Source organism: Zootermopsis nevadensis, unplaced genomic scaffold (assembly GCF_977971745.1).
Source record: "Zootermopsis nevadensis isolate Lab colony 2312 unplaced genomic scaffold, Znev_1.0 Znev_ptg000001l, whole genome shotgun sequence".
Lineage (NCBI taxonomy): Eukaryota > Metazoa > Arthropoda > Insecta > Blattodea > Termopsidae > Zootermopsis > Zootermopsis nevadensis.
Window position 1 is genome coordinate 4,173,412 of NW_028259133.1, and position 26,702 is coordinate 4,200,113.

General features: G+C 38.6%; 1 protein-coding gene across 1 annotated transcript in view; it reads left to right on the forward strand.

Annotated features, from left to right (window-relative positions):
• The first annotated feature begins 338 nt into the window (after positions 1–338).
• LOC110827296 (uncharacterized) overlaps positions 339–26,702 on the forward strand; it is a 48,248-nt gene continuing 21,884 nt past the window's right edge. Inside the window, exon 1 of the mRNA XM_022058839.2 lies at positions 339–493. The gene's annotated coding sequence lies outside the window, so the exon portion shown is untranslated. The remainder of the gene's footprint in view (positions 494–26,702) is intronic.

The following is a 26,702-nucleotide window of genomic DNA, read 5'->3' on the forward strand; positions in this document are numbered from 1 at the left end:
TTACCTTTTCGTCTTACTACCCCTCTACCCCCACTTCCCCTTTTGTTTCCGATCTCTAGCATTTAGTATTACATAGCCAGACCAACGAGATGCAAGAATTGGAGGTTGCTGTTGAACTGCATTGTGTTGAGTCAACAACAGACGAAAAGTAAGTGTGGTCAGATCTTAAATGCCAAGAAGAAGGATTTGACATTGGATGAGTGAAATGTAGTCCTCTGTGTTGCCGACTCGCAATTGAAGGCCAAATCCCAGACGCTATTAGTTCTCCTTCTTGACACTGGCCGAATTTGAGGTTATCGTCCAAACTCTTTGCACGCCGCGTGCAGTACTCATGCCTCGCGTGGTGAATCATTGAGACAGGAAACCGGATACTTCCACCAGTCGTTTTGTGTGCCAGTATGTGTTTTTCGTGTATGCATCAGAGAGAAAAGGACACACAAAATACTCCTATTCAGCCCTGCCAAGCCAAGCTGAAATGTGTTTTGCGTATCTCGTGAGTATTTTTCCTTCATGTAAGATTTTTGTGATAGTTGTTGTTCTTAAAATATTACTTTCAGTCATTTGACGTCTCTTTCTAGTGAACACAGGGACTGGTGGAGGGCTTTGGTTAATTCGGCAATGAACCTTCGGGTACCCTAAGCCAGTTAGTTTCTAGTGAACACTGAATGTGTGCAGGGTTAATCAAAGTGTTATTCATAACCTGCAACACACCCATTTTCAAGGAAAACTGGAAAAGAAAAGATGGGTGACCCTGCCTACTTTTAACGTTTACAGTGTAGCAACATGATTTTTGTTCCTTCGTAACAGTTTTCAACATAGTAAATTCTGTGAAGGAAAAGTGCAGAATATTTTTATAAGAAATTATTTTTACCGTGATCATTCACCTGTCAGTTTGTTTCTTAGGCATTGAAAAAAATGTAACTGTGAGAAATCTGACACATTCAATTTGAGGTTATGTTTCCTGAACAGTTTATATGAAAATCGGTACAAATTTATGACTGAATCTTTGGCTGAAAAATTAACCTTGTGACTCGGAAGACTTCAAAGGAAATCTGATTATATCGTGGCACAAGAAGTTCATAGCAGCAGCGTGGCTATCATTTTTGTACAAACTTTTAACCTAGATAATTTAAGAACCACTATCCCAGGTGTAACAACTTTTGTTGAACCAAGATTTTCAGCTCTCAAAATATCAAGGTTATGGAACACTGAGTCCTCTCTCTGTTATAAGAAGAGAAGCCGATAATTATGTTGAAGATATAAAAATACAGAAATTACCATTTAACCAAGGTAATCAAAAGATTTATGTTGACAATTCAAGCGCCTCATAATTTTCTTTTTAAATTTTTTGCTATTTATTCGTATAGAACTTTCAGACGCAATGCAACATACATTTTTATATAATTCCATATCTTCAGAAAAGCCCTCGTTACACCACAAAACCACTCGGAAGAGTGGTCAGTGTCCATCATTTGTGTCACGTTAAAGCAGTTCACGTAGAGTCCTATACCGTCAGTACTGCACTGTGCAAATTATATGCCCCCTACAGGCGTGTGTTCCGCCTGATTGTACCATTTCTTGTATGTCTTGAACTTATTCTGAGATCTTCTCACTTTCTTATCCTTGATGAATTTGACAAGACTTCAGCCCACTGGCATTTCCAGTCAAAGAGACGAAAATAAGTGTAAATATATATATATATATATATATATATATATATATATATATATGGCACACTGATTCACTATGAATGTAGGCCGCACCCCCTAGCGGCAGAAGCTCGTACTACATCCGGTTCGCCCTCTATTGACACAGTCTTGAAACTTTCCGATATATATATGCGCGCGCACAAAGTATCAAACCAGTGGTATTGGGTTTGTGTCCTCGTATTATGCATAATGGATTTAAGTTTTCTCAAGATGATTGGTACTTTTAATTTAAATACGTTGTAATTATATAATAATATAATGCATACAAACAAAACTGTTTACACTTTGAAAAGACACTTAGTGCCAGGCCAGTGGACATGAAGCTAAGTAACTCAGTTTAGATAATACACCAACTCTCGTGCAATTAACGTCTAGTATGGTAAGTCCCTTTGCGTAGAGAAAGCTGCAATGTTGTTTTGGGGGGCAGGAATTATCAGGAACGGAGCACGCGTTCAGTAAAAAAAAATGTGATCCGAGTACCATGGGTGTGTACAAGATGGCAGCACTATCTGTGTACCAGGACAGTTTCATGAACCAGCCACTAGGTGGCAAATGCATTGTGGTTATGACACGAGATCCCTAGGGCTGAAAGGGTTAACATTCATTGTCTACCATTTTTACATTAGGCCTGTTGCAAATCTTATTTGCAGCTAAAGGGAGGAGAATAAAAGGATTTTTGTTGTGTGGAACTCTCGTCACTGAAAACCTTATGAATAATACGTAAAAATAACACATTCTGTCACATAATATGTGCAATTTCAAGTTTTCCAAAATGTAGTTGTAATTGTGTGCATAGTTATTTAAATATGTCGTAACATACGGTAGCAGACTTTTCAAGTTTGTTGGGTTAATAGACGTGAGAGAGTTCCAAACGAAATAAGATACTCAAGAGTATCACAAGGTTATCTAAAGAGAAGGAGTAATATACCTGTTTGATATGAGAAAACATGGTGAAAAATACCAATGTCTTTAATACAACTTGGACGCCAAATTCGTGACAGTTTACTTAGGTTTTGTAAAGCCATGTTGAGAAGAATTTAAATTGGATTTAAAAATGATAGGAAATATGATCCTGTGTGCCGAATTCAAATACTTGTGAAAAAACATTTAAAATGTAGCAGGTCTATAATAGAGGCTTTCTCGCCTTCTCAAAAAACAGGGATAATGACTGATTTTGTCCGTGCAACGAGAAATGTCTGCGTGATGTATTGATTTACTGCAAACAAGTTTGTCAAATTTTATCGTTAATTTATTAATTTACGCAAAAATAATAAGACATTGTAATAATCTATAGATAGATCCATTTCCCTTCTTCGCTGAGAGAATTATTTTTACTTCCAAATATAATATTTTAAAGTATCATAGTACCAATGAGAAAATTTATTAATGTAGGATATCTATTGGGAATATCACGAACTATAGCATTAATTGCAACTGCATTAATATTGTCTGTAGACACAATTCCAGCAACAGTTAGTTAAAGATTCGTATATTAAGTAGTCCCTAGAAGCATAATTCATATAAAAAGGGCCTTGATCGGTTGTTAATGACCAAAGGCTCCATCTATTTACAATCTTTCAGCCCAGCTCCAAAGATCAATCTTGATATTATCCTCCCGTCTCTTTCTTGGTCTGCCCAGTAGTCGTTTTCCAGAAGGATTTCCCACAGAAATTCTGTATGCAAATTGCCCTCTCATCCAAAGGAACAACAATTTATTTGTCCTTGAAAATATCATATTAATGGACATGTTCTTACAAATTGCTAATGAGATCGTCTTTTTAGCCAATACGGACGGAAACCCAGTCAGTGTTTATACCTGAAGTAGGAGACTTGTGTGCCCACAGGATGAGCCTCCATACTGGGACTGGACAAAATTATCTGGGTTCCTGTGAGGAATCAACTCTTGTTTCATTTATACCGCGTACTATCCTTAGTGCCTGCCACGGTGGTCTAGCGGTTAGAACGCTGGCCTTGTAATCCTGGGGGTCTCGGGTTCGATTCCCGGCGGTGCCCGAATTTATAACTTGTGTTGGGCAAGGCCGTGGTCTAGGCAACACGGAGTTTTCCTCCGGGGGCTTCCCCGGTTTCTCCGTGGCATCCCATTCACACACAGAAGAAGGCAATGGCAAACCACTTCTGGATCATCTGCCAAGAACGTATATGAACAGGTCCCAGTCCGAGAAAAGGATGGAAGGATCCTGTTCATATGGACCTGTCGTCAGACAGAACACTAAATAATAATAAGATGAGGTGGTCTAGCGGTTAGAACGCTGGCCTTGTAATCCTGGGGGACTCGGGTTCGATTCCCGGCGGTGCCCGAATTTATAACTTGTGTTGGGCAAGGCCGTGGTCTAGGCAACACGGAGTTTTCCTCCGGGGGCTTCCCCGGTTTCTCCGTGGCATCCCACACACAGAAGAAGGCAATGGAAAACCACTTCTGGATCATCTGCCAAGAACGTATATGAACAGGTCCCAGTCCGAGAAAAGGATGGAAGGATCCTGTTAATATGGACCTGTCGTCAGACAGAACACTAAATAATAATAAGATGAGGTGGTCTAGCGGTTAGAACGCTGGCCTTGTAATCCTGGGGGTCTCGGGTTCGATTTCCGGCGGTGCCCGAATTTATAACTTGTGTTGGGCAAGGCCGTGGTCTAGGCAACACGGAGTTTTCCTCCGTGGCATCCCAACAATTACTCGATTCACACACAGAAGAAGGCAATGGCAAACCACTTCTGGATCATCTGCCAAGAACGTATATGAACAGGTCCCAGTCCGAGAAAAGGATGGAAGGATCCTGTTCATATGGACCTGTCGTCAGACAGAACACTAAATAAAAAATAATAACTATCCTTAGTAATTCTCCGTGTGACTCTCTAAGAAAATGTCTCATTGCCATTTATAAGATATTTTAATGTAGCGGATGTTGAAAGTATAGCGCTTTGCCGTTTATCTCGAGACTGATCTTCACGACTTGTAAAACTCTCTCTTATGTAGGGAGTATCATCTAAAATTGTTTTAATACATTTGCTTACCGAGAATATAGATTTTCGGTACTGTCAGACGAAGATAACTGTTTGGGTATGCAATGCTGTGATTTATTCTCGCAACATAAATGTTGACATTCGACTTAAGTGGGAAACTTTCAGCTGGTATATATTATTGATTGACTTATATGCCATGGAATTTTTCTATTTTGTAAATGCTGTAACTGTGTTGTTGAATAGTGTAGAATGTTTCCTCATAACATGCTTTCCCATTTACTAACATGATTACGTACTTCAGTATTTTGAGTGTGGTAGGGGCACATCGTCGAATATCTCAAAGTCATTATGATATTGAATTTGACATTCTGTGCTTGGAGTAAGAACGTAAATGTATGACGGATATATACACGTATATAATACTAATGTAATAATCTAAATTTTGCCTATGCTATATATTATATTCTATAATTTATTTAACAGTGCGTATGTCTGATAATATAAAAATTTAATCCTAAATTTTAACCTAAATAAAATTAATTTATTCTATTTGCGGGCAGTGAATTTCTGTAGTTTACAAAGTTTCTGATGTTTTGTAAGACGTTAAGGGCGGTATCGCACTAGGATGCCAACGGGAGGCCATGGCGTAGCTGCCAACATCTCGGCCAAACTCAATGCATTAATTTAGTAGTCATATATCGCACCTGGCATCCGTCTGGCAGCGCTTCCAACTTGGCATCGCTGCCAACCAAGATGCCTAGTTCAAATGCTACTGGCATCGCTGCCACGGCCAAGGCCAAATCAACACCACATGACAGTCTGGCCAGTCCATTGACGTCCGTGCGTGAATGTGCTTGTGTGTATTTCTGTTTCTTCCAAACGTGGATAATTTCGACACCGAAAGATTGATAATTGAAATTCAGTCCCGACCATCACTATGGGATTCATCTGCTATTGAATACGCAAACCGGGACTTGAAAAAAGAAACTGGGTAGAACTTGTGGAAATATTTGGAGGAGATTTATTTACAGTAGAAAAGAAAGAATTAGCTAAGAAGTGTTTCTATGGCTTTATTTGTGGGGCCGCTTTCCAATATGGCAACTTGATTTATAAGTTTTTTGTTTAGCAATCTATATATCACAAATAATGTGAATTAAGAAGAAACCTGCTTTTATAATGTTTTATTAAATAAAGTTTGTTCATGTAATATTACATGTGATTTGCAAGAACTGAAATATTTCAAATTCAATAATGGTATGGACGTGCAAATTGTGTGTATGGAGAATTTTTTTTACTTATTTCATTGTTACAGAATTGAAATTCACTCCAGGTATGTAGTTTTGATATTGGTAAATCTCATTTTCTCAAAAGTGATAAAAGTTGACATTTCTCCTTGCTAATAGCTCTTCATTTCGTAATCTCATAATGTTGATCCATCTGTTCGCTCGACTGGCGTCGAAAGCTGGCAGCTGGACGCCATGGCATCGCTGTTGGTGTCGCTGCCATGGCATCCTAGTGCGATACCGCCCTAAGACGCATGAAAATTAAAATAAATGTCTGTGCCCCCAACATCCGGGGTTTATTAACAATCATCAGCCTATTTGTGTGATTGAAAAGGGCCCCAATTATAGCCAAGCACTAAAGTAATATATTGAAAACTACAAATGACTTAAAAATCTAGAAATAAAATTAAGAAACATATTCCAGACTTAAGCAGTTAAGAAGGTAGTTCAAGATATCAGATTACAGAAATTTTCACAAGGAAGAATTATCCAGTTTTTTGGTAATGTCAAGGCATTAGAGTAACAAATTTAACTTGATGTTAATCGAGGTGACACGCTGGTAAGAATTCACGAAAGTAAAATGATTTCACTGCTCGCAGACGATTTTAAAGGTCAAAGTTAAAGTGAAACAACAAAGATTTTGATTTACCCTGCACGTTGTTGCTTGTGGTTGTTCTGTAGTTTGTTCGCCCACTCGCACGATTTCAGCACAAATCCTTGTTTTATTAAAGATTCTCCTGTTCGCAACCTTGTGACCTCACAGCATGATGACCTCGGGATCCTCCATATTGTCTGTGAGATTTCGAAAGTTGCTGCAGTCTCATCTTATCGACTCGAGGGAAAGACGAGAACTTTCGATTGTTTAATTGGGCGCCAACAGAAGAATGGCGCTGCGAAAAATGAGGCTAAGAGTGCAAGAGCGGTATATGTGCTACAAAGCTTAGATTGAAGTTGAGTCAAACTTCGAAGAATCTTAAAGAGGGGTGTCCAGTTGCGATATTAATTATACAAATGCAGGTGACTCCCGATTATTCGGGGACGGATTAACAGGGGTATATATGATTTAAACGAAAGCTAAAAATTAATTTTGAAAATCTGTTCTAAAAGTTAGAAAGAAACTAATAAATACAACAATGACATGTTATTTAACGTATTTACAAAAAAGAAGTCGTGATTTGTCGTCAATCAAAAAATGACGTCATCAAACAATGTTACGTTATATTTGTTTACTCGGCATTGTTGTACCAACACAACAATACCGAGTAAACAAATGACTTGAGTAAGACACTAAATTAACCCCCCCAAAGGGGGGGTTAATTTTGTGTCTTACTCACGATTTTAAATCGCAAACAACCCTCCGAGGAGCTCCGAAAGAGCGCTCTGCTCTAGTTTACATAAATTAGATATTGCTAAAACCTTAAGTTTTTTGATTTTTTTAATTTTATTTTTAGTGTTCTGTCTGACGACAGGTCCATATGAACAGGATCCTTCCATCCTTTTCTCGGACTAGGACCTGTTCATATACGTTCTTGGCAGATGATCCAGAAGTGGTTTGCCATTGCCTTCTTCTGTGTGTGAATGGAGTAATTGTTGGGATGCCACGGAGAAACCGGGGAAGCCCCCGGAGGAAAACTTCGTGTTGCCTAGACCACGACCTTGCCCAACACAAGTTATAAATTCGGGCACCGCCGATTATAGAATGTTATTATTATACGTTGGAGTCATTTTAAAAATAGTTGGTATGTACTGTATTAAATTTTATACAAAATTATTTCATTATTAGCGAATCCGGGGTTTCAATTATCCGGAAAATTATATTTCCAAACCAACCCTGATAATCGAGAGTCTGCTGTACTCTTATATGCTTGATATATGCTCGTGGGACGAGGCCCATAGGATGTTATCATAGAAATCATACACAAAAAACAAAATAGAATCGTTAGGAAACTGAAGGAGTCGATATTTATAAGAACAGAACAGGTCATTTGTCAGCCAAGAACTTTATTAAGTTTCGTATTTATACCTCTGCTACAGAATAGGAAAACTGAATGACTAACTTAAGTAGAGTAAAACTACAACCATTTCTGTGCCACCCCTGTGGTATGGTGGTTAACGCACTAGCCTAGCATCCAGAGTTCGATCCATATCGTTGTCACTAATGAGAGAAAACGAATGTTAGTATCATGACAACCAGTCACGTGAAGACGGGAGTCTCGAACCTTTGTGTGTGTCAGATACACCTAAGACAATGGGCAATGTTCAATACAATGTTCTGAATCCACCATCTCGAGATAGAACATGACAATACTAACTGCTACCGAAGGCTTCGGCTGAAGACTCCATCCCACGATTGTGATTGGGTGTTGTATGCCTTAAGGAAGGCAATGGTCAGTAATGCAATGGATTCAAAATATTACCGAACTTCGTTGATAAATATACTACTCACAAAGTTAAGAGGGGAATTAACGCGAAGCGATAACATTTAAGAAGAGATTACTGATTGCTTCCTTGTCTTATCGGATGTAATTATTACGTTTAGGCTATAGAATCAGCTTTTGCGGGTTAAGGCTTGTTCTTATATATTAAATCTTGTCCGTCTAATCACAATAAATTCTTATTAAATATTAAAATATTACAATAATTAACATTAAAAATATTTAAAATATTAAATGATGTTCTTTATCGAAATTTACATTACACCATCATTTTTCATGTTTCACGACATGTTTCAGTTCCTAAAAGAACCATCCTCAGGTGTATATAATTATATAAAGCTTCAAAACGATAAATAATTCAAATACAATTTTCATACATTATGCCAGGGTACATTTTTATCAGATATCAAACGATGTTCTTTTCCAGATTTTTTATTTAATATTTACTTATTATATCACAATATGACGCAACTTTACCATCTTATGAATACTTGTTCCTATATTGCTGGTGTTTATTGTTGATTTGGTTCAAACAATGCAGTGTCGTATAAAATTCAAGGTATCAGAATTAAGGATAAACCACGTTCCTTTTGATTTTATACATTGACTTTAAATTCAGTTGCATTATAACTGTTCAGCCAGAATCTTTGCTATATTTCGTATTCTTGTCCTCTCGACCTTAACTTTCTCCTCTTACTGTGACGTAGCTCAAGCTCAGAATTTACTTTAGCTGTGATTAAGATAACCCACAATCCCTGTTTCAGATCTGAGTGAGAACTGTAGAACCATCACAAATAAACTTGTGGACAGAAAATTCATTGTCGTGTATACAAAGGCCCACCTCCAGTCTGTATATTTCCATTTATTTCATTAAAATTCATCTGAATATTATACCCCCCACCTAAGCATAAGTCTACCGTGTTGTGTCTCTTCTATAAAATAATTAACGAAGACAATAAACATATAAAAAAAGTAGGAAGGATAATAATCATTTTGACGGTTTTGTAATATTTTTCTCATTTTTACTGCACAAACACAAAAGATTCATTTCCACACACACCTGTGAATTCTTTGACTGCGTTCATATGTCAGAGGTTAGGTCTCAGGGCGAATGCATAATCATGTAAACTTTCTAATGGTAGTCAATTGTGGCTGACAAACCTGAGCAAAGGAAGGAACAAATATCTTCCTGGATGAGTCGACGAAAATGTTGTTAAATGTAAATTACGTTGACCTGTAAAACGTGAGTAAAATGCATCCGAATTACTTTCACATGAATAAACATCCTAAAAGAAAAGTGTGCTCTTGAATGTGTTACGTAACTCTGCATAACATTCTTCTTACGTCTGAAAGTAAGAGTTTTGCATGACGAGTTAATATTTAAGCTGAGTCATGTGATTACTTGACCGTTATGTCAAATTAAATGGTGAGAATTCGAATAAACGTTTACGAATGAAGGTAAAGGTTAAGTCACTCCCGTGCACACGATTTGGAGGTAAATTTTCGTAAATTACAACTGGATGTGATTAGCTCCACGCTCTTGCCACATTACCCATGAGAAAATAATCCCCAGAATCCAGGTCGCGTGGCATTTATTTGGAATTTGACGGAGTAGAAAAAAATGCTTGTTCGTGTTCGAAATTTAAAACGCGTCATAAAAATAGCAGCTTTAGATATAGATTCGTGATTGGAATCAGTTATGGAATATTCGCTGTTTTTCTCAGTCTACTTTTTAGCCAGCTGTACCACATAACATCTGATGCGAAGTGAATAGATTAAGTTTCCTTACAATTTGCGTTCTATGTTTTACCTGAAGGCAACTGTTACTCTCCGGCTTCTGGTAGGAACTGCAATACACACCGCCGAGAGCTACAAGATTTTTCTGATACGAGTCAGGTTATTTTTATTTTTAGTGTTCTGTCTGCCGACAGGTCCATATGAACAGGATCCTTCCATCCTTTTCTCGGACTGGGACCTGTTCATATACGTTCTTGGCAGATGATCCAGAAGTGGTTTGCCATTGCCTTCTTCTGTGTGTGAATGGAGTAATTGTTGGGATGCCACGGAGGAAAACTCCGTGTTGCCTAGACCACGGCCTTGCCCAACACAAGTTATAAATTCGGGCACCCCGGAAATCGAACCCGAGACCCCAGGATTACAAGGCCAGCGTTGTAACCGCTAGACCACCTCATCTTATTATTATTTAGTGTTCTGTCTGACGACAGGTCCATATGAACAGGATCCTTCCATCCTTTTCTCGGACTGGGACCTGTTCATATACGTTCTTGGCAGATGATCCAGAAGTGGTTTGCCATTGCCTTCTTCTGTGTGTGAATGGAGTAATTGTTGGGATGCCACGGAGGAAAACTCCGTGTTGCCTAGACCACGGCCTTGCCCAACACAAGTTATAAATTCGGGCACCGCCGGGAATCGAACCCGAGACCCCAGGATTACAAGGACAGCGTTCTAACCGCTAGACCACCGTGGCACACGGGCCAGGTATCGCTCCATAAAACAATAATATCAATTTACCTGGATCATAAAAGCTGTTATTTATCAGTGATCGCATTGATTAATCATATAAAATCCTACATATATGTGCAGTACAAAGCTCAAAGCTCTGGTTCACGAAGTTCAATCAAGAATAGGGCATTCTTGAACCACTGGATTATAAATACATATTTATTTATTATATGTTTATTATTTGTCTGTGGAACTTCTCGATCGATTGTACGTCTTGTGGATATTTGAAACGACTGATGATTCTTAATAAAACACAACTTGATATTGATTGATATTAATATGAGACGAAACTTCTCCATTGTAAATTTAAACATCGAAGATACTTAATGATTTTTCATGTGTTTCTCATTCTCTAATTCTTCTTAATTTCTTTCCATTTTCTCCGTTATATTTCTCGTTATTCTTTCGTCTGTCATTGTTTCGATAATTCCTATTTCAGAAACGTTTTAGTTCCCGTCATTAAAATTTCGAATGTAAATTAGTTAGCTAATTAAGAACAACGTTAAACCCGACATACTAGTAGTTTGCGTCACAGATGAAACATTCCTTGTTACCCAATGCTATTCATTTGCTACATAGTTGCCTAACCTCGCCAGCTCTGAAAGCGAGATTCTGGGAAGTGTGAGACCACAAATGGAAGGCTGAGGAAAGTTCAAGGACCTCTGGAACAGTTATTTTCTCATTACCAAGTACCCAGGATTAAGAATAAGTCAAAAATGACACACTTCCAAAAATCAGTAACCCTACGTATAACAAAACCAAAGTGGTTGTCATACGACCGTTCCTTCTTTCTTGATAAGCTGACAGTCGCTCATTCAAATCTCCCGCGTCTTATAGAACCCGAAGATGAATTACCGTAGTTACAAGTGCCTGCAACTGGTCTCTGTTCTGAGTCAGATTAATCCAATTTAAGAGCCTATTCATATCCATTTTAATAATTTCCTCTCATCTGCTTCTAGGTCTCTCAAATGGTCTTATACTTCAGACTTGTCGATTGTAATTTTGTAAGTATTTCTTATATCCCCATGGGACTACGTATACGAGGTGCGATCGGAAAGTTTCAAGACTGCGCGTATAAAAACCCGTACACTTATCTCAGGTATTAAATTCATCCATCACCCTCGAAGTAGTACCCCTGGGAGTGAACACAACGATCCCAGCGCCGCTGCCAAGCCTGGAAGCATCCCTGGAAATCTTTCTTTGTCAGCCTGTCAAGCACCATCTGCGATTCTGCCTGAATCTCTTCTATCGTCTCAAATCTCCTTCCCTTTAGCTGAATTTTCATCTTTGGGAAGAGGAAGAAGTCACACGGAGCTTAAAAAGGAAATTGGGGTCGGTTCTTGCAAGATCTTTGAGCTCCTGACAAACGAGAAGTCGATTCTGCTTCTGGTCCTCAGACAGGATGCGTCGCATGTGGAGTTCTTCCTTTAGAATCAGCTGACAGGTCCCATAGCCTATCCCAACAATGTCGCACAAGTCGTTGATGGTACGACGTCGATCTTCGTGAATGGCCTGCCGAATCTTCGTAACATTTTCGGGCGTTGTGCTCGAAGATGGTCGTCCAGAACGCTCGTCATCATCGACAGAGGTTCGGCCATTTTTAAAACGTGAATGCCACACAAAAGTTTGTGCACGACCCATTGCGGACTCCCCAAATGCTTGCTTTAGCATTTCATAGGTTTCCGTAGCCGTTTTGGCGAGTCTTTGGCAAAATTTGATGCACACGCCATTCCGAAATCGCAGGAGGGTCGGTGTAATGCACTACCAAAACGCCCGTAACTAAGAAACAAATGCTAATTCGATGATGCCGGCTGGCACACTGATTCACTATGAATGTAGGCCGCACCCCCTAGCGGCAGAAGCTCGTAATACATCCGGTTCGCCCGATATTGACACAGTCTTGAAACTTTCCGATCGCACCTCGTACATCCATCTTGAGGTTATAATTTTATCCTTCCACACTCTTTCCAGTTCATTCTTCACTGTCATCCTCTCATACGATGCTTTATAGTCTGAGTCACTGAAAAAGGCATAGCGAGGTTTCAACTGTCTTCATGGCCCAAGGTCTTTCTTGAAAGTCGACAGTGAAACGAAAGTTCCACTTACTATTATTTTATTACAAAAATTAACACTACGCTGGGCTACTCTTGGGAGATGATAGAGGGTGATTAACATTTTGCATGGTGAAATCGTAAAAGATCAAGTCAAAAATCTAAAATCACGTTATTATCATGCGCTGCCTAGCGGCACTTAAACGTATCAGCAGGTGTGACGTGCAGTGTCATCTGTATGCAGACGAATCAGGCACTGGGACCGGATAGTTTGTCCTACAGTGTTCATTCAGTAGTCTACGTCACTATCTGATGTTGATGTACCTGTCTTATGTTAGGCAGAGTATAGGCAGAAAGAATCCTTGACACACATTTCATGTTCTTCCTACCCTGACAGGAAAGATGTTTGATATCTGCTTTCCTCGCATAAAATAGCATGGTATATTTGTGTGTATGAATACAATTTATCGGAAGCTAAAGCTATCAGAGCGACAAACGGAAGACCGAGGAAATGTTAAAAGAGATTTTGAGAAGAATGGAAAAAACACAACCAAGTGGAAAATCTTATGTAGAGGTATGGTAAAATATTATTTGTGCTCCGTGGAAAGAGTTAGAGAGTAAAGTCAAGTTTTCATGTTCTAAAACACTTTATCAAATGTATTGACCGATGTTTTGCGTAAAAATTCTTCCGTTCAGAACTCGTCTTGAAAACACGTACAAATCGTCACGTGGGACTATAAGACCGGGTGATCGGCCCATAGCAAAGACCTTCGCGTAGGCGGGGGTGTCAGTTACTTGTCTGTCAGGGCGATGACGTCATCGAGGAAATATTACCACGTGATTTTCCAGGTAAACATGAGAACCAGTGCAAGTATACTAACCTAGGTAACTAATAACCATGGTTTATTTCATGAAGTTACCCCACCCAGTGATTTACCCCCACAGATCATTTAAAATATCTGTAATTTTTTTTTTAACACAGCTAACGTCGGGTTGTTTCATGTGTAGCAATGAACGGAATGAGAGATTATAATAGACTCTCCGCAGATTTGCCAACAGTTTAATTTTTCCCAGTTTCTTTTTACAGAATTATAGAACTTGGCTATCTTTTCTCCTATATGTTTAATTCTATATTCTACCTATTTCGATACATCTACTAACCATTCGCGGTACTTTGAAGTAATTTCCCTGAATTGTGCCCCAGTATAATCCCACATCCGTTCCGTCTTATTTTTCTGTATCTACCTTCTAATTAGAATCTCTTCGTCAAGTTTCGCGTATTTCTTGTGATAAACTATACTTGTTCGAGATTTTTCTAACCTCTGCAGTTGAAACCGCATCGTAAAAAAACGTATTTCCTCAGGAGTCGGTTTAAAAAAATCAGAAAGTAGGTTACTAATGTATCTCAATTATTTCTGTCAACTACATTCTCATATGTTAGCGTCTGTGAATGAAAGGGAAAGTAGAATCTTTCTTTGCTGTCTCGAAAGTGGAATGATTTCCTTGTTCATCATCCGGTCTGTAGATGTCAGTAATGTCGTACTGGTTAAGTTCTTTAGAAATAAATTTGAACGTTAGAATATTATTGAAATTATGTAGTACTTCAGTAATTTAATCTTTGTTACATGACTATTTGTGTTGGGCAAGGCCGTGGTCTAGGCAACACGGAGTTTTCCTCCGGGGGCTTCCCCGGTTTCTCCGTGGCATCCCAACAATTACTCCATTCACACACAGAAGAAGGCAATGGCAAACCACTTCTGGATCATCTGCCAAGAACGTATATGAACAGGTCCCAGTCCGAGAAAAGGATGGAAGGATCCTGTTCATATGGACCTGTCGTCAGACAGAACACTAAATAATTAAATAAATAAACATGACTATGAAATCTGATCAATGAAAGGGTAAAATAATATTAAATATAATTGAAATTAAAATACAGAGAGAGGTAGCATGATACAGTTTATTGAGCACTAAACAACACTTTAGTACACTCCGCTTAAAAAAATCATCATATAGTTTGATTCTCCAAGTGACAAATCCTTTTTGAACAGATATATTTTTAAAAGTTTTGGAAGTAATATTATAGTCTTTATGAAAACACTTTCAAATATGTTCCTTATGCTTATTACGTCATGGATCGATTGGAATCTTAAATTAAAGCAGGGAAGTTAGAATCCATTACATTCTAGGTCATGACGCGTATTGTAGGATAACGAGTCCAAGGTCTAAATATTTTAGACCATAACGGTTTGATGGTTGCAGTGTTTCGAAAGAAACCCAACTCCCATATCGGTGCACAAAGCTTTGCTTAACGTAATAGTAAAAAAAAAATCTCTCTCAAAACAAATGAATGACTAGCAACGAAAATGTCGTAACTCGTGAAAATCATCCCCCACTCTCCGTGTGTCCAGTAATGAAAATAAGTTCCCATCGTCTCTCTTTCATACGAATGTTTGCAACTTTTGAAATTGCAAAGAGAAACAAATGAATAAAGAAAGACAAACACTTTACCCACATTATTAAGTTTTGCTTGCGTGCGTTTCTCGTGTCATAGCCTCATTCCAGCGTGCGTTTTGTTTTTTTATATTTTTTATTATTTAGTTGTATGCATACGTGAGAGTGTTTTAAAGGCAAATGACGAAAATCTCTTTGTAGAGTTGAGCGTGTACGTCATTTATTGTGCAATTGGTATGTTCCTGTACAGCTTAGGCCAAAGACCTTAACGACTGTCGAAACATAGGCCTATATTACACTGAAGTTCTACCAAAATTATACTTGAGAATTTAATTATTTCGGTAGATTTCGACAGTGACCACAGACATTTTTGATCAGCCATTATATGTGTTCAGTAAACGAAATCATTTTTCATCGTTCGTGGCAAAAATTCCATTATGGGTGTGTGTGTTAGAAATTAAATTGTACTTCTCATTTAATTAATTATTCAGTTTTGTCCGTCTAATCACAATTCAAATTTAAAATTTACAATTAAGATAATTAAAATATCATTTGATGTTCTTCATCGAACAATCGATTTACATTTTGAACATCTTTTTACAACATGTTTCGGTTCCTATATGAACCATCTTCAGGTGTAAAAGTTAAGATTATAAATTTAAAACCTAATTACAATTTCTGATATGCAAATGTAAATCGATTGTTCGATGAGGAACATCAAATGATATTTTAATTATCTTAATTGTAAATTTTAAATTTGAATTGTGATTAGACGGACAAAACCGAATAATTAATTAAATTATAGTTTCACAATATGACGCAACTATATCATATTGTACTTCTCATGTTCGCGGTACGTTCTGAGGTTCAGATAAAATTCGAATATGATATTTCTGAATTGCTTGACTGTGCTACTCCTGCCAATCTTAGATTAGAATTCACTAGTTCTTAGTAACATCGGTTGGAACAGTTGGCAACATTGAATACAAACGCCGTCAATGCCTGTCCTTTTATTACGTAATATGAGATTTGAGGATTTCACGGCGTTGACATTGAGATTGTGGTCTTTGTGAGGTACGTGTTTATCAACGTTTCGGAGGAAAGTACGTACTGCCACCATTTTCATAGTGGAAACTTTGGTAACTGCCAAGAAGACTATTTGCTTTCAAGACCGAGAAGAGTACAATTTGAAAAGAAATATAAGTTAACGTAAATCTATGTAATTTCTACAACCGTATATTGGTATTTTTCATTGAAACCATAACATCCTAGTCATTATATGCAAGAAAGAAAGGAAGAAAGTAAGAATAATAACAGAATTTGTAATTATGCTGGACGCCATCCCAGTTTATTCTTCGGTACGTCATTTATACGTAATTTAATAGTAGATACTGTATTTAATACCCATCCAGCCTCCTGTAAAATGTGTACTTGGGTCCTCTACCAGGGGTAAAGCACGGCCGGAGCGTGATACTGACCACTCACCCCCATCTAGTGTCGGTGTCCGTCCGTATTAAAATGATAAACCGTGAACTACGTCTCACAAGACACGTCAGAAAAACTGCGCGATTTACTCTGTTCTGGTTTGATGTATAAATTTCAGAGCATGAACCACGTTCCTTGACGCATGCAGTTTAAAAGATCAGAAGGATTTTTACCCTAAGTGGTTGTAAATTACGCTGAAATGATATTTCGCCGATGTGTTCTGTGTGGCAGAATGAAAAGTCTCGACCTCTATCTGGTAGGTCCTCCTCGCAAGACGGAACCCATAAATCACGTAGGAACTAAAAGCTTGGTTGGCTTGTGAGATGGAAGCCAATATCGTCCATGAATAGACTGGGTTCACCATAAGATTAAAAGCAGAATTCTATCAGAAATGTATTATAATTCAAGTCAGACAACTTCTGTTGGGAAATTTAAATAAAAAGTTTAGGGTATTTTATGTATGATACAAAGAGGAAACGTGCTTGTCTTATACTGACGATATTTCCAGTTGTAATTTTGAGGGACATGACTGAAATTGTAACAGGATATTTTGATAAAACCTTGCAACGACAAAGTTTTGATTAAAATCCACGATGGGTCGATAGTGACTTTGATAATTGCACAGTTGTATTCTTACAAGATGTCTACGAAATGAACGAATATGATACCTATCGTATCTGCCTGTCTGTTCAGGTTACTACAATTCGGGGCATCGGTGAGCTGGACGGATTTTGGTAAAATTTAGTAAGTTCGTTGTGCCATTGGGAGATACTCCCAACTAGAATATTTTAGTAGGAGTTTGAGGTTCGCACGAGCCCGAAGATGGATGTCTTCTGGGTTGTAGTACCGTTACGAACACTCATAATGTAAAAATACAAAGAACGCATGTAAATTACGTATTTTCCGGTACAGATTTCACATTTCAGATTTTGGTCATCTCATTTTCTTCATTTAAACTTTTTAAATTAGTATATTGTTATCGGGAAACTGCAGACGTTATCAGGCGTAGTTCCCATGACGTATGGAAGTTGGCTGTTGAGGAGCCCTGCTACAAAACGACAAGTATACTTCGTTGCTGGTAACTTTCCTTCTGTCTAAAGATGGTCGCTTTATGTTTCTAAGTAGGTCGTGTACCGATTTGCTTGAGGCAAAATCTAATGCGAGGCGAACAACTAATGTTTGCGTTCGGTAATTGAACAAAATTAACTTTTCTTGAATGTGAGACTGACAAAGCATAAGATGTGTGACGTAATTATTATTATTATTTAGTGTTCTGTCTGACGACAGGTCCATATGAACAGGATCCTTCCATCCTTTTCTCGGACTGGGACCTGTTCATATACGTTCTTGGCAGATGATCCAGAAGTGGTTTGCCATTGCCTTCTTCTGTGTGTGAATGGAGTAATTGTTGGGATGCCACGGAGAAACCGGGGAAGCCCCCGGAGGAAAACTCCGTGTTGCCTAGACCACGGCCTTGCCCAACACAAGTTATAAATTAGGGCACCGCCGGGAATCGAACCCGAGGTGTGACGTAATAGACAAGAAGAATGTTCCTTGTTAGTGCAGAATGTAATGAACGCGCCAGGGCATATATTGGTAGGCTATATCAGCGACAGTCTTCCGTTAGGCTTCACACCGAGTTTCTACGAAGGTCTTAGATTAAAAGCAGCGGAATCAATTCACAATTCATTCAGTTTCTTGACCGGATTAGAAACTATCAGCTTTTTAAGAATAATTAATGTTATCTGGATTCATTTCTTAGTTTTAAAATCTATTAAATATGCGTGTAAGACACACTGGTAAGCTATTGGAAAGTGGTCAGTAAACTGTAAGGGACATCAGAATAATCTATCCAGGAAGTTACTTCATCATAGGCATAGACCCTGCATGACAAGGCGTACTGACGTAACAGTTAACTAGAACAATTACTCCAGGCCAAAGTTTTTGCTACGTTATGATCATAATACTTAGTTCCTCTATTAAATTAATTATTCGGTTTTGTCCGTCTAATCACAACAGAAATTGTAATTTAGTTTTAAGTTTGTTGATATAATTTTACACCTGAAGATGGTTCGATGAAACCGAAACATGTTGTAAAAATGTTCCAAATGTAAATCGATTATTCGATGTGGAACATAAAATGATATTTTAATTATCTTGTTTGTGAAATTTTAAATATAATTGTGATTAGACGGACAAAACCGAATAATTAATTTAATAGTATATTTATTTATTTCCGTCAGTACACAAACTTAGATGTTAAAATTGGTGTTATTAAAGCTAAAACTTTAAAATTTGGCGCTCATCATCGCTATTACGATGTTACAATACATAAGCGCCAAATTTTAAAGTTTTAGCTTTAATAACACCAATTTTAACAACTAAGTTTGTGTACTGACGGAAATAAATAAATATACTACTGAATTAAGCACAAACATGACGCATTTAAACTATTTTAGTTCCTCTGTGTATTTGAGCGTTGTAAAACAATCTATGTTTTGATTATGAAGATCGTGGTAGGAAGTAACTCATGAACTGATTTAATGCACTAAATAATTGTTATCCCGGAGGAAACTACTATATTAAGATGATAAATGTAATAGCCCCGGTTCGAAATACAATGCTCCGAGGAATTGAGCTCTCTGGGAAGCTTGGATGTGTTACGCGTGATTAAGCTATTACGACATACGTACGTCTGCCAGTGAGTACACTTCAGAGAAAGTTGTCATCTAACCCGGACAATCCTTTTGACACAGATCTGTAAATGATTTTAAAACTTCCTGTGTACATTGTCCAACATCATTGCCCTTGTATTTCCCTCAGATCAGGTGATAAATTGAGTAAGCTGTAAATAACTAACCGGAATTAGTAATTGTAATATTTAGATATCGCTTTCTATACATCATTTCCGCTAATACAAATTCCCATTATTTTAAATTGTCAGACATAACCTCAAAGTTGTGTTTTTTTCATATTTATTATTGTTGACACGAGAGCAATATTTAAACAGAATCTTAGTAGTTATTATGTGTTTATAGCCTATTTGTACACAAAATGTAACATGAATATTTTTTATGGGCAAACAGAGAATGTTATGTAGGATTTGAGGTTTCCACGGCTGTGAGTCTGAAGATGGCTGTCTTCTGGGCTGTTACGCGTGTACTCTGGTAGGAGTTTACAGGCGTTTCAGACGTCCTTGCTGCCTCTACTGATGAGTGAGGCAGTAAACACCTCTAAAACGTCGGTAAACTTCTACCAGACTACACGGCGTAACAACCTAGAAGAATGTTAAATGCAAATTTCGTGTAGGAAGCATGTTGCGTATTTTCGTGGATATGTAACCACTCAGATATATTAATACCGGTTAAGGATGTCGTAGTTTCTTTGTGGTTTCATTACGCCTTCCTTCTTTCCTGTGCCCAACATTTTCAGACACACAGCGCATTACTTTTAAGCAAAGACATTTATGTGCTCTAATAGTTAACTTACTCCTCCCTCACTATTGTCAGGGTGATTAAGTCGAGAAGAATGAGATGGGCCGGGCATGTAGCGCGCATGGATGGGACAAGAGGTGTGCACCGGGTATTGGTTGGGAAGCCTGAGGGGAAGAGACCGCTGGGGAGACCTAGACGTAGATGGGAGGATAATCTCAGACGGGATCTATGGGAGATAGGAGTTGAAGGAGACTGGATTTTGTTGGCCCATGACATGGTCCGGTGGAGGGCTTTGGTTAGTTCGGTGATGAACCTCCGGGTTCGTTAAGCCATCTGGTTGGTTGGGTCCACTATTTGGGTAGCCTGAGGGGAAGAGACCTCTGGAGAGACCTAGACGTAGATGGGAGGATAATCTCAGGCGGGATCTATGGGAGATAGGAGTTGAAGGAGACTGGATTTTGTTGGCCCATGACAGGGTCCGGTGGAGGGCTTTGGTTAGTTCGGTGATGAACCTCCGGGTTCGTTAAGCCATCTGGTTGGTTGGGTCCACTCTTTGGGTAGCCTGAGGGGAAGAGACCTCTGGAGAGACCTAGACGTAGATGGGAGGATAATCTCAGGCGGGATCTATGGGAGATAGGAGTTGAAGGAGACTGGATTTTGTTGGCCCAGTGGAGGGCTTTGGTTAATTCGGTGATGAACCTTCGGGTTCGGTAAGCCATCTGGTTGGTTAGTTATACCTTTTGGGTTATGATACTGCCTCTCAGCTTAACTACAAAGTCTGTAAAAAGAACTGTATGTGACTCCATCGCAGTAAGATTTCTATTGGAGGTTATATTTCCAACGCCTTCTTCACATAGGCCAATTTGTCATACGTTTTCGCCTATTTACCGAATGAAACCCCGTAACTAAACGCGCTTTTACGTTTAAAGAACTATGAAAAAGCCTGTACTGACCTCTGTCATATACAGAAACAAGGGAAGCTTACAAAAATGTTTGTTGCCCGTTTAGAAATTGTTAACTAACAACCAAGAGGGGAATTTTGAGTTAATTCCACTTAGTGGTTTGACAGTGAGTAACTGGTTAAATGCAGGATGACAGAGCAGAAACGGGTAAACCCTGGGAAAAGTTGCCCTAATGGGAATTGTAGTATTGGGAATTATGGTATCAGCGCATATCCATGAGGTTCGAATTGTGATTGATATTACAGGGTAAATTCACTTTGCATCTTATAAAATCACGGCAAAGAATTCACAAAAACAGTGATGATATATCACTAGTTATCCTCACAAATCTTTCTCTGTGACGTACGGAAACTTTCGTCGTCGTATAATTTGTAATATCAACACCAAGACTTGAAGTCATAGTTGCTGGTTGTAGCTGAAACAAGGAAACTGACCTTCGTCCTAGGGCTCATCCTTACGCGTAAGAAATTCACTTTCTAATATTAATGCTCCGAGGCCTGGTGTATTCAAATGCAAACAGCCAAGGCGGACAGGAAGTTGTTTCGTCGATGCTCAGTTACTAATGAGGCGCTGGTACGTCTGTAACGTTTGTCCTACTTACAGTCTGAAGAAAAGGTCCATACAATTCAGCTGCAGTTCTTTAACGATTTCAAAACTAGCCATTCTCGATCTTCGATTCCGGAATTGTAAAATGTAATGTGAAAAACATGGAATATTTGTTTATTGTTGTCGCCTTATTACAAGATTTTAATTTCTCAGTATCTTTAGGACTGACTGCGGCTGATTCATCATAGTGGAATAATTACGATGGTCATTTTCCACTGTCAGTCAGCAATTCTAGAGGCAGTTCTACTTCCATCTTCAGGAATATTGTTTTTATTATTTTTGTTTTATAGCATTGACAGAAAGCCACGGTGGTCTAGCGGTTAGAACGCTGGCCTTGTAATCCTGGGGTCTCGGGTTCAATTCCCGGCGGTGCCCGAATTTATAACTTGTGTTGGGCAAGGCCGTGGTCTAGGTAACACGGAGTTTTCCTCCGGGCATCCCAACAATTACTCCATTCACACACAGAAGAAGGCAATGGCAAACCACTTCTGGATCATCTGCCAAGAACGTATATGAACAGGTCCCAGTCCGAGAAAAGGATGGAAGGATCCTGTTCATATGGACCTGTCGTCAGACAGAACACTAAATAAATAAATAGTATTGACAGCTGTCGAAATGAAATCATAATTCCTTGGGAAGTGGGAAAATAAATAAATATATTATATATACACGCGCGCGTGTGTGTAATAAAAATACAGTGTGTTCCAAATATAATTACATGTCTTCTGAAGGTATATTTTAAGTAACGTTACAAATCCAAACTTTGCAGTTTTACCGAAAACAGAATACTTATGGTTGCAACGTTTCTCATATTTGTCAGACTCGAGGTGCGTCAGAGACGGAAGTCTTTTGTCGCGTCTGTTTGAATAAAATAATAACTCGTTGCTAGAGAGCGTCCTGGAACTTCGCCTTCGTGACTATTGCGGTGTCTCCATGTAAAGATGTCTACCACCCAATTTAAATCAGGTGAACTTACCGTCCATGCCACGAGCCTTCCACACCATCCACCTATTTCCCTGTTACGTAAACAGACGCAGAAGCAGATTTAATCGAACATGTACCAATTGATATATTTCTCACAACTCAAGCCAAAACCTCTTATGATAGAGCCAAGGCAAAACCGACAGACACATATAAATACGTATTCACATTTCTTCACAAATCATTTGTTAAAATCAGTTCAGTCAAATATCCTACAGCATAAAATATTTGAAACTGTAACGGCTATTTCGACAGTGGAAATGAGTAGTATTGCCAGAAAACAGCAATCTTCAGACTCACCGCTGTGAAAACCTCAAATCCTACACAGTAGATTACCGTTGGTTTCGCACGAAACCTAATCGCCTTTTTCAGCAGCTGAAAAATAGTGGGTTTTAGTTCTTAGTATTTATTACTAGTCTTGGCAATTCCCATTCATATATACTTGGAAAAGAAACAAAATCTGGGGAGACAAATTAACAAAATGGACAACAAAGATGTACAGAGTATAATAAAATTCTACCGAACAATAATTGAGAACAGAAAATGTGCTAATTAACCAAATCTTCTGTTGGATCTTTCCTCATAATTGAAACAACTCTGCGTCCAATTAGTCCCCGAAAAACAATAAAAAGTAACCCTCCCGTCTCGTAAACAAAGAAGTAATTTTCCCCTCCCTCGCGGTGTGCTATCAAACCATTTCATTCGTCCCCTTTAATACTCAACAAACTACCAATCCTCAAACAAGACACAACACACACTTACACCCCAACCTAACAACTTAATTGCCACCCTAAACCCCTCTCGAGGGGGTTGGGAGTGCAGGACACACAAGCCAGGAAGACCGCTTTGCTCTATAGCAGAGGTTCCCGAACTTTTATACCTTGCGCCCCCTTAAAACATTTCATAAATTTCACTCCTCGTTCCATAACAAGTGCAAACAAACAGATTTGGCATAAAATTTAGCTATGAGTATACATTTTTTTTATAATTTAGTATATATTATTCAATACATTTAATTTAAAAAAACTGTAATGAAATATACGCTTCATAACTGGATTAGTGGGATGGATGTGGTTGCTTCTGTGAACATAACTTATCACAGTGGTATTCAACCTGGGGTACGCGAAGACATCTTAGGGGGTACGTGAAATTTAAAAAAAGTATATTATTTTATGATAAACACTGAATAATCAGTAATGTAACTTATTTAATTTATTTTAGATGTAGATTATATACTATGTATAACTTGAATTATACACCAACAACTTTGGGGGTACAAAGTTGAAGAGAAATTATATCTGGGGGTACGCGAACAAAAAAGTGTGAATAACACTGACTTATCATACCGAGGTTGGAGTTCTGAAATGAGCGCTCTAAGGTCGCTTTCCAACTTCATCGTACTACCTCAACCAAGCGAAGGATGTTAAAAACGTTTCTCAATATTTCGTTACAAAAAAAAGATTTTCATACAAACAACAGCCCCCCAGGGGGGCGCGCCCAACACTTTGGGAACCTCTGCTTTATATCATAATGACTAGCTGCGGACTGGACGACCGGGGTTCGATCCCCGACGGGGGCAGAGGAATTTTCCTCTAGCCTCTGCGTCCAGACCGGCTCTGGGGCCCACCCAGCCTCCTCTACAATGGGTACCGGGGTCCTTTCCCGGGGGTAAAGCCGGCCGGGGCGTGATGCTGACCACTCACCCCCATCTAGTGCCGAGGTCAAGGAAGAGAGGATCTATTACTCCTCTCACCCCAAGCGTCTAAATGGCGTATAGTGGGACAAACTTTACTTTACTTTTTTACTGAGTGGTCCCCCAAGACCACCCTCAACATCACCCTCCAAGGCCTCCACGTTTTTCTCCCCGTGCTAACGCACCTCGTATCGTTCCGAAGGGTGGGGAAAAGTAGTATTGATCCAGGACTCCCTAGTTCTACCTGACCCTTACATAGTCCAAGGTCGCATCCATAAATCCCCTTCAGCAGAATGCTTTCGGCCAACTCGAGTTCATTACCTACTTACGACACCTTCTTCATGAAAATATCGCACATCCTCAAATTAAGTTCCATTTCTACACTTAATTAGTTTTAAGGAACGCATTGAAAAATCTGAATTTCAAAGGACAACGTAAAGATTTGCCCGGACTTATATTTCACATAATACAAACATCGTTACAGCGGCGGTGAGTCTGGTAGAAGTTTACGAACGTTTCGGAGGTCCTTGTTGCTTCCATCATCAGGGCGATGAATCGCAGAAAACAGCCATCCGATTCCGTTTGTTAGTCGACCTGTGGAAATGTCACAAGGCGAACGCTGAGCCGAGCTTGGCCTCGATACTACTGCAAGCTCGCAAGTTAAGATTGCGAAAGGAATAATTTTAAATTCGTGCGATTAACACGGGTGACCTTAGCTGTGGGAGAATGTACCGAAATATTATACCCTATGACATCACAGACAAATCTTCATTTCCATTAACAGCATTCCATACAAGTTCCATCCTTACTCGTTTCACAGAACCTGTAGACAGTCAATATAAAATCTCCATTACTGATTTGAACCAAGATCTTTTCCTTCCCACGTATTTAGCACCAACTTCTGATGATTCTTTTTTTTTGCGTTTTGGCGCTGTGTAGACTCGTAGAGTTCAGCGTCTCTCTTTCCCCCCACTTTCTGAGCCTGCCTTCTAACCCTATATAAATCCCTCCATTTCTCAGTATCTTAAATTCAGCCCTGAAGATGGAAACAGTATGCAGCTTCGAAGCGTTGGCCCCTACCGACGAGTCTGCACGGCACCAAAACCCAGAAGAACAGAATTATCCTCACCGTCGAGAAAATCACACATTAACTTTTGTTAAGTGACCTACAAAATTTATGTATGTCTTAAAATATAAGGTGTTTACTTAATAAAACACTATGGAACTGTATTATATGAATAGACCTCAATTAAACAAACAAAATCTACAAAAAAATTAAATACTAATGAAATTTTGTCTTTGTCATCGGAATTGTTCCTTCCCTTCGATATTCAAACATTAAATTACATATGCAGAATATCGACTGAGACATTAGATCGATAACGCAATGTGGCAGAGAGCGAAATCGATTATCTTGCACATGGAATAACTAGTTTTAGATAGTGAGTTATTTCCTTTCACAGAATTGAACACCGGCTAAGCTATTGACAACTAATTATATGATTTTCCTAATATTTATTTGAGCAGCATAGTCGCCAACTGTCATTTCGTGAGAAGAAATAATTTTGTCACGTGGGATATACTAGAATTAAAGTGAGACATGTTGGAACACTTCTGTACATCAACGTTTATCTCTTGTATTAAATAAAACATATAAATATATGCATAAATTTTTTTCTCGAATTTATACGTCATAAAAATATGTGAATTAATCAAATTAGCGACTAGCCAAACAGCACAATCTGAATCTTTTGTACGAGAACGTTAATAACATGCAGATGATAAAATTTATACGCCTGGTCTGAAATCCGGTTTTAACCATTGTAACTACTAAATAATCCATTGACTGTGCTACTTGCTTCAATAATCAGCATTTCTGCAACGGGCTTCGTTTTATTCTCAAAGTAAACAGAGATTATTTTCCTAAAAAAGATTTAAAAACTGGTCTTCATAACGGAGAAGCATTGTGTTCTCTTTGTGGTACGGACTGAGTTTCTACTATAAAAATTTCTGATTCCCCGTTGTCGTCAAACAATTTGTAGCCAAACAATTACGTCATCAAACAATGTTACGTTACTCGGCATTGTTGTACCAACACAACAAT